Below are 10,171 nucleotides of genomic sequence, written 5' to 3'. Positions count from 1 at the left end.
AAAAGTCTTGGACTCTCTTCCAACAAGGTCATGCTGTTGTAACAGATGCAGTGTCTAGTTATGTACAATATTCCCTATTAAAGGTGTATGAAATCTGAAAGGGTGCATATGTTGCTCTAAAACCTGGAAGGCAGTGAGTCAAATTGATCCAAAAGTCATATGTTCATCCAGGAGTTCTTTACATGATAGAGCTTTAACTTTTATTTGCTGATGACACATTAACTGTGTCTACCTGATCATTGAACCCTAATTTTCAGCCTTGATCCTTGCACACAGAGATTTCATTAATATTCCCAGAATATTTTGATGATATCGTGTAATGTAGGTGATGAGATATTCAAAGTTTTTACAATTTTACGTTGAGGAACATTATTTTGAAATTGTTGTTGACACACCTCATGTTAGTTAGTTTGAAAGTGTTCCCACGACTGTTTTTGCTTATTTGTCCTCGCAACTTTTTCAAGACGCGAACCAAAATTCTAACTTTGTTAATATTTTTCATTAATGTGAAATGTGCCATTTTAAACAGTTGATATGTTTTCCATAATCTTATCATAATTAGCTTAAGCTAGAAAACTCTGAAAAGAAACCTCAGCAAAACTGGGTTCAGCGGATGCCCACTCATTTATTTTATGTTTGTCTTCTTTTTCATTGATAGACTTGGAAATGGACTGACTTAGCACTTTTCAAGTCTAGTAATATAAGAGTAAATTAAATAAGTACTTCTTGTATTCAGTCAAATTCTGACTGATATTGCTCCTTAAAAGAACCTTTTTTCATTGAAAGAAATTGTTCAACTGTTTACCTTTTTAGTATTGAGGAGCCTGTTTTGCTTTTGAAAATGTACATGTAGTTAACACAATGTTTAGTAATTACCCTTAGGTCATTATTGTACCTACAAAAATGTACTTTTGTTGTACCCCTAATTCTGAGAGTGTGTGGTGCCTATTTTTCCCCACTCATTCACTTGTGGACAACCTCTAAGTCACCATTAACATTTGGAGAACAATACTAGAACTGAAGGTAGTTTCAACTGACTGCTTTGTTGTTCCAGTAATAGGCAGGTGCAGCAGAAAAGAAGTAAACATGGAAGTCCAGTCATTGATCCAGATCCTTTTGTCTTTCTTTGTACAATCTTGTGAAACATTCAAGTCTATGAAAGCATTTTCTCAGGAAAAAAGGACGAAAACTTGCATACTTTTAGGAGGGACACATCCAAACTCTGATTTATCTCTTTTATTTTTTCATTCTGTTCCGTACACGTTTAGCTTGGCACTCGCTCTTCTGCTTAGCCTCGCACCTCTATCCTGGGGACAAACGTAGGGAGTCAAGAGTCGACACCAGGAAAGGGGAGTCGTCTGCAGAGAGACGGGAAGACGCAGTGATGTGACTCTGTGCCAAATGTTTACAGGCGAGCTGACATAGTTAGAAGATGGAGAAATGAGCCTGTCTCTCTCTGCACTCTTAGAGGAGCGAGAGATAGGAAATCTAGGTCATCGCCACTGATGCATTGCAAAGCGAACTTCAAACAAACCTGGCCTTTAGCGCGATGGCTCTCCAAAGCTGTGCTACATGCCATCAGAGACTGATCACCATTTTCTGCCAAGAGCTGCCAAGACATGATAATATGTAAAATAAACACAATCTTTTTCTGTCAATCTTTTGGTCTGTTTGTATATGAATCTGGCTTCATATACACAGAGAAGCCTTCTTGGATCAGGTTTTATAACCAATTAGTTGTCCTGTAGTTGGACCACATGCAAGGCTTCTATTTCTCATCTGCCCTTCACTTGGAATTGCCTGAGGGAAGTCTTATCCTTAATCATAGCCTTGGGAATTGTGTTAAAAAGCTTTCTTCCACCATACAAGACTCGATCTTTCTATTTCAAGGGCAGCTGTTTAAAATGATAGTGCTGCGTAGGAAAGGGTTCCATTTCCTTTAAGAGGCAGCTCCCTCAAATTGCACCTTCTGACATATTTTTTTGACAGTTTAGAGGGGAAAAAAAATCATTTGATCATTTATCACTTTAGTTTTTAACAGATTTTACTCATTCATGCTGATGAACAGTTAATGGAGACAGAAAAATGTAACGACTCCAAATAATGGCATTCAGGATGTATCGTTTCCCCTCAAAGACAGCTGCAAAGACAAAATTTGAGTCATGAGTGATTTCAGACCACACATCAGTAGTTTGGATAACTTTTCAACAGCCTTTGCCTGTGTGGGTCTATTCTGATTTGGCTGAGATGTTGCTAGAAACATAAAACGCTGCCATTAGAAATGCATGAGTTTAAAATCCAAATGAACCGAGAGCTGCATTAAAGGGAGAACAAAAACTGCCCCGCAGTTCAGAGGAGACACTGTTTTGTGTTCATCCTTGCAGAATAATTTTAGAATAATATTTAACCTCGTGGTGCATTATGTAAGCTATAATTAATGAATACAAGTCGCAGGATGTGAGTATACTTGTTGTGTATAGGACAAAGTGTTAAATAAATGGTCTTTGCGCATTGCTAACATGAAACACTCGAGTGAATGTGTCCGATGATTGTTTAAATGCTTTTTAAAAATTTTTTTTACATTGCAGCCTAAAAAACAGCTGCAAACAGCGAATTATATAATCTCCACTTTTAAATTCTATTGTGTCTCTTTGCTTAGCTGATTAATATTACATGTGCAAGGGGAGAAAATCTAATTGTGAGGTGACAGCAGTGGGGTTAAATTGGGTTTCCTTTTTACTTCATTGTTATAGGAAACAATTATGAATAAATTCAGTCGGAAGTTCCCAAAGATATTTAATCCTTCCTCCAAAGAAAAGGAAAGATGATTGTTTTAAATATCTTTGTAGCCAATTTTCTAAAAGTGAGGTTAAATTTTCCTTAGCTTAAAATAGAATTTTGTTTATGAAAAGGGCAGAAATGTTAAAAAGCTGTATAGACTACTATCGAGTAAGCTAATACTTAAGTTATATTTTGAGCCAGAAAATTTCAAACATGGTCGTAAGTGTTCATTTTATCAGGTATTCAAAAATACCTGTTGGTAATTTTCCAGGGACTGATTTTAAAGCCTTTTACTTCTCAGTAATTGTTCCCCTTTGGTGACATAAAAAGAATACATGTCATTTCTATTATCAACTATGCTGATGACTTACAGCTTTATGTGTGTATTTCTCCTGGAAGTTGGGTGTTGATTATAATAGATTTTAATAGATGACATTGATAATTGCCACAGATTGGGACTAAAATACATGGATTGATATATTACTTCTTCCAAAAAAAAATATTCCACACAATTAAATAATTTAAATAATAATAATTTCATTGTGTTTAATTTTTAACAGTTGAGCAGTATTACAAATTCTAACAAGTGATGGTAAAGGCAGCAGCTGCAGTGAGCTGCTGGTTGACAAGTTCAGGGAACAGGCTGTGCTTCTCCTGTTCCTCAGCAAGGAAACCTTTAGTGTGACGAGCTATTCTGTGGAAAACAAACCATGTGTAGCATAAAATTAAATAATGGATACTCTTGACATTTTGGAAAAGGCTTTTTTTCAGCATGGATTTGTTTGTCTACTCTGCAAGGTCTCAACTTTTTGCACTTGTGTTGTATTCATAACATAGCAGGTTTCTGCCAAAGCTGAGATTTTTTCTTTATTAATGCGCGGTCTTTATCTTACATTACAATATAAAGTGGCTTGAGGTGGGTGATATAGAAATAAAACTGAACTGTGTTAAACTGAGTTTAAATTTGAAGCCTTATAAATTTTTACTTTTTTAAAAAACAGATCAGGTTATGACCACATTACGTCCTCCTGTTCTTTGCATTTTTTTGTGGATACAGCATAACAAATTTATTAGACCACCAAAAATCATTTTCTGTAATGGTTGACCCACGTTTAGAAACTAAAATATAATTCTTCTTGTTATCTGTGAATTTTCAAATTGACTGTTTTACAATAACCAACAATACTGAAGCACTGAAGACGACAAATAACAGTTATTTACTTACATTCCTGAAGAGAAAAATGAGTTTTAGGAGTTTAATATTATCCTCGATTAATTTTTGACTCTTTAAAAATATTGATGTTTTCTTGTTTTTATGAAAAATGAATTTCTAATAAATGTGTTAAGCACTGCAAACTTTGTTAAACTGGTGTTGGACTGGTGGCACATTCATTTAGAAGGCTGTTGGTAGAGTAAGTCAAAGATAATTACAGCCAAACAAGCGCCTCACTTTAGGGCTTTCCTCACAATCCCAGAAAGTTCACTAACAACATCCTTATAGGCCGGCTGCTCTCTCTTTAATCATCACTAAAATTACTGGTATGTGTTAACAGCACTTTGGTGCAGGTATTAGCAGATTATTGTCTTTGAAAACAAACCATGGGACAGGAATCTAACATCATGGAAAATATTCACAGCAAAACAGTTTTGCATCAAAGGGTAGACAAAGTAAATGCTCCAACCTTCCCACTTTGCCAACTCAAACCAGCGGCTCTTACTCATCTCTGACAGTCTCAGCGGGGCCATATTTGCCTCGCATAATATCTTAAATTGGATAATCTCATACGTCACAGTCTTCGGATGAGAGCACGGGACTCCCCCATATTGAGTCCTGCTGAGCAGTAGCAAGTTGTGTGATAAAAACCAAGCTCTCCTGCCAGCTGTGTGGGAGGCAAGAAGTGTTTTATAGGAAACAGCAGCTGAATGGTCATTTATTAGTTACATGAGATGCTCACATGATTCCACTTCTATTCTAGTAGGGCTATTATTGGAGATGTTGCCTGACTATAGTGCCACCGAATTTTACTTTGAAGTGGATTAAAGACATCAACTTCAGCAGATTGAGGTGCAGATTTTAAATATGATCTAAGGTTTGACATCAGGCACGTGTGGACCACTTGGGTCTATTTCCATTCATTAAGAGAAGGGAAATATCCGTGTGAAGGCTGGGGGCTTTTTGTTTCAGGGTACTGAATATCTTGATTAGTGCTTGTGATGCATCATTCATAAATCAAAGTGCAAGGCCTGATTCGCCTGGTTATCACTACAAAGCCAAACAGAGCTCATTGGGAATTACTTATTATTCATTCACTCAATTACGTTCTAAACAAGATTTCAGGGAAACATGTAGGACATGGTGAGTAGATCAGACCTGGTGCATTCACATTCCACAGATGCCAGAATAGGCTGGCTTTGAGCAGCATGATCCATCTAACAGAAGCAATAACGTGTGTGTCCTTTGTCAAATCCTTTTAGCCCCATTCGGTCTTAAAATTGTACGTTTCTGTGCTTTTCTTGGTTTTGTTTTCTATGAACACAGTGACTCTTATTAAAATAATGTGGCATAATGTCAAGGCTCAGTGCATAATAACCAGCACTGTACTTTCTCCCCAAGCATCCATATCACACACATCCTGAATTTTAATGCAGAGATAGACGATGCTTGATGAGCTGCAATTCAGAATGCAAAGCTGTACAGCAAAAGTTGATGGACTGGAAGAATAACTAAAGTCTTTTTCATTTTAACTTAGAGAGACATCTCTGAAGAGTAATTTATATACTCCTGGTATTGCTCCTAGAGTAAAAGAAACCAAGAGTTCTTTCAAAATTAGATCATTACCTACAAACAAGTCAATAATCAAATTAAAGTGAGTAAAAGTGAGCAGAATTCTCATCGTAACTCAGTTTGTAGACGTGACCAGACTGAGGCCGTTACTGAACTTGGGGTCTGTTTTGTTGGTCTGTCACTGCTCATTTGCTTCTCTGAAAATTAGACATGGACACATAAATTGCATCAAATAAGTAGCAATGTAGTCTTCAGAACAGTTACAAGTAGTCCGTTCCTCGTTGTTGACAAAGCTTATAATATAAGCGTACATATATACATGTACTAGATGTAACTCCAATTCTGAGTATGTACACTCAAGAAAAATGAAATTGGGTGGTTGTTACGTTTACAAGGTTCAAACTTGTAATTTGAACGTAATTAAATCATGTAGGATCTGCATAAAATTTACCCATAAGTGTGACTGTGAGTGCAAATGGTTGTCTGTCTCTCTGCGATAAACTGGCAACCTGTCCAGGGTGTACCCCACCTCTCACCCTATCACATCTGGGATAGGCCCCTGCAACCCTGGTAAAGATACGAGGATGGAGTGGAAGTTGTTAGAAGTGCATTTAAATTTTATGTTAACCACACTTTAGCTTTTGTTGAACATTCCATGATTTTTTGAGCGTAAGATCCTTAATGCTCTTCAACATTGATAAATGAGGGCCGTTTGTGGCTCTGCCCCGGTAACAATAGAAAATAGTAGCGTTACTGCTTTTGCTCAGTAAATAGTTGCTGCTCAGATTATGTTGCTAGGAGTATGAATGGGTTATTTTTTTGCATAATAATTAATATCTAATATATTTTGATACATAAAGTATATAAAGTATGGATGCACAGTAGACTAGAACCAGACCGACAAAGGACTTTTAAGACTGATATCGATACCGATGTTTGGTCATTTAAAAAATCCGATATTTCAGTATATCAGCCAATCACTTTTTTTTTCTTCTTTAGGAAACATAAAACATAAACAGATTTTTCTAACATTTGTTATGTGTATTTATTTATTAACTGGTTTATGCCAGTTAATCCGAGCCCTGCTCGGATCAGCTGGCTGTTGTGTTTATGGTGTTACAGACTAGCCTCTGTTGGAGGAAGTATGCAACATCACCACTCATAACATGATCGAAAGATGTTTCTTGTGCCTCTCCTTTGCTTTTCAAATTTGCATTTATGAGTTATTATGAATGCAGATAATTGGAATCGGCCAATAATGTCAGCCCGCTGATAAAGCCATCAGACACTACAGTGGACTGCTTCCTGAAGAGGAAGAACCATTAAAGAATGGCATCAAAGATGAAAAAAACATGGATAAAAAGCAACTCTGGTTGTACTGGACAGATTGTTTTTCTTTTTACAGCTGTTTCATTCACTAAGAGAACCTCTTTTTATATTATGACCTGTCTTCTCTAGACTAAACTTCAATGACCGAGAGCGCAAACACAAACAAGTAGGCCACATTACCAGTCGTCCTACATATTTTTGACAGTGTACAGCAACAACATGTAGATGTAGGTCTTTGAGCCATTACGCACAACGGCAGTGACTCAGTCATCATCTATTTCATTTTTCACACCAGCGTTTATTCACGAACCATAAAATTGTGCATATTTAAATGGCAGAATTTGGATTGGATTTGATTATGGAGTGCAGTCTCGTATATATACTTAACCTGTTTTTGATTTGACGAACGCAGCACAGAAATTTGAGCTTCTCTCCTGGCTACATCTGTAGAGGATTAAACATTATGTCAAGCTGCACAAACTCTTTGGATAAGGATGTTAAGCGCACATCACTACTTGCCTCAGATATCATGCTTCTCATTCCCACTTCCCCAGTGGATACATATGCGGGGCCTAATTTTCTTCTTGAGCGGCATCATCATCAAAATATGATTGGCCCACAGAGGCCCTCAGACGTCTATGAATTCTGTTTACATGCAGCCTCTTTCTGTCTGTTTTGGAAGGTTGTAATTCATCAATACTGTAATGCTGCATGACTGTTCTTCTCAACACATACTGACATTCAATATGATTCTATTTACACGAGGTAATAAAAATGAATCAACCAATGAAAAAACACTATTATTTGTTAAAAGGGTGAAACAACATCTAGGAATGCAGATGACAAAGGCGCCGCTTTTCCCTGTAGTCTTCTTAAAGGTTAGCATTTGTCTCACCCTCCTTGTCCTCTTTACCTCATTCCTTCACTCTTAAGCTAGTACACATCGTTTGGAAGCATAAAAAAAAACTATAGCGAGCTTCAAACACTTCCAGTCAAAGAAAATTCTTTCATCATTTCCCAGCCAAGCGCAGCACTTTCTCTCGACTGCTTCTAGACCTTTCATGCGATCATGCAGAGACTGGGGTTGAGGTGGGTGGGCTATGGGTAGTGTTTGGGGGCCCAGCGGGGGTCTGCCAATGGTGCAGTTTGTTTTCTTTGGTTTGATCTGCGATGCCAGAGACTTATTTGTACTCATTTCTGTAATTGGTTTCATTAGAAAAGGGGCTAATTATAAGTTTACCACCGCCTATAAACTAAAGTTGCATCGGCGTTTGCGTAACAGCTTTGGAGCGTTAAGTGTAAAGCAAATTTGTTTTAAGTGTCCAGTCCATTTCTGTGACAAAACTTTGAAGAAATGGCCAAAGACGAGAATTACACAAGTCATCCATTTCTTTTTGCACTGCAACAGTTCCTCCTCCTTAAACTGCTCTTCGTTGTTTCACTGTCACCGATCAATTCACTGCTTTTGTTCGGTTTGCTCGGCCACGTGAGACGAGGCCATTCAGACGAGCTTTATAGTACACATGCATCACGAGTAAACAGTGGCTCCCTGAAAAGAATTACCATTTTGAGCTGTCAGATGTAGGCCAGGAGGACGATAAAAATACCTGCAAACCAGACTCAACGCAACGATTTATTTTTAGAACCTGGGTTCAGTTACTTTTTTTTTTTCTTACTCGCATAAGGCTGGAAAGAAATCCGTTACAGGAACCAGGTCCAAGTGGTACTGTGCTATAGGTCACTAAAAATGTGTCTTTTAACGCTATTTTTAAGACGTTTTTGTGAACACGGCTCAACACTTTTGTTAGCGAGCCAGTGTTATACAAGCCCGAACAGTCGAACGGTGCCATGCAGTTTGGAAAAAATGGACTCCTGGGGCTGACATGACACGGAGATTTGACTGTCAGAGAACTCAACGTGCGTGGTGCACAAATTGTCTGGTCCCTCTTTGTTTAGTTCAACGGGGGTTCATTGTGACTTTGCAACACCCGATGTGTTGCTTTCTCTCGCGTGCTGAAAGAGACGTACTCTTGCCTCTTTGTGCCTAAACAATACTTCAAGCTGATCTGTGTTCAACAGACTGCGAGGGAGCCAAGCTGCTGTCACATCCGAGAACTCTGTCGACTTGTAGGAATCACTCACCCATATTTGGCTGGTGGCCTTGGGGGGGAAAAAAGAAAAAGCATCTTATATTAATGTGCATTTTGCTTTACCAAAAAATAAAGCCTAAAAATAATTTCTTTAAACATTTTGGTATAGAAAATTAATGTAACTGCTCCCTTGAAAGCAGGAGCGCTGTGGATTCTGTTTATCACATTCAAACTTAACGTCAAGTCGTATCCCATTAAATCTCCTCTGGGGAGCTGGACTGAATTGGAGATGAGCGGTGAATTATGCATCGGCTGCATGGTGACATCATCTCCAAAAACACATGCCCATGCATCATCTCTGCATGAGATGAGAGAGGTTATGTCCTTTTTTTTTGCTGCAAACTCTGCAACTGGAGAAAGGGAAGAATGCAACTTGCTCTTTGTGAAAGTTGCACATGAAACGAGCGGTCTGTGTCATTACTCAAGCATGGGAACAAATAAAAACGGCCACTATTTGCTCAATGGGAGGGGTCACGCTTTGTTAATCTGTGTGGTAGCTTATAATAACTTTGTCATGTTGAGATGTTCTCCGCTCTGTCCTTTTTATCACTCTCCGTTTGGTAGGCAGTAATTGGAGAAGGGCTTCGAGGCTTCCTCCAGTGACCTCATTACCCCAATTAAATCTGTAGCCTTCTCTGAAAACAGTCCATCTCGCAAAGATTATCACTCCCAGTCCAAATGAGGTTGAAGCAGCTAAGGAAGCAGGGCTGGGACATATGGTCGGGCTTTTTTACATTTTCTTGCAGTGAGGTTCTTCCTTTTTTTCTGCTCATTTAGAAGGATATTCTTCTTACATTTGAAATAAAAAAATTAGTTTAGGACGTTTGGAACGTCATCATTGTTCATCTAGAAGTGTTGCTTCAAAGTTCTTCCAGCGTTATTCTTCAGACCTGTACGTTGGAAATGCCGGTCAGGGCCATTGCTACCAGTGTGTTTGTCATCTAACAAACTAGCTAAATTTGTCATATAACTCTAAACCTGATGAAAAATACTGACTGGGATCTGTATTTACAGTAAAGAAATTCACTATTTAATACTTGTAATGAGTGGAAGGGGGAATGATTCCGTCTTCATTTTTTTAAACAGTTTTCACCTTATTTTCTTATGACTGTAATCAAACGCATCC

The sequence above is a fragment of the Pundamilia nyererei genome, unplaced genomic scaffold (assembly GCF_000239375.1).
Source record: "Pundamilia nyererei isolate P.nyererei 1_Seehausen unplaced genomic scaffold, PunNye1.0 scaffold00040, whole genome shotgun sequence".
NCBI classification, from domain to species: domain Eukaryota; kingdom Metazoa; phylum Chordata; class Actinopteri; order Cichliformes; family Cichlidae; genus Pundamilia; species Pundamilia nyererei.
This window is presented reverse-complemented; position numbering follows the sequence as displayed.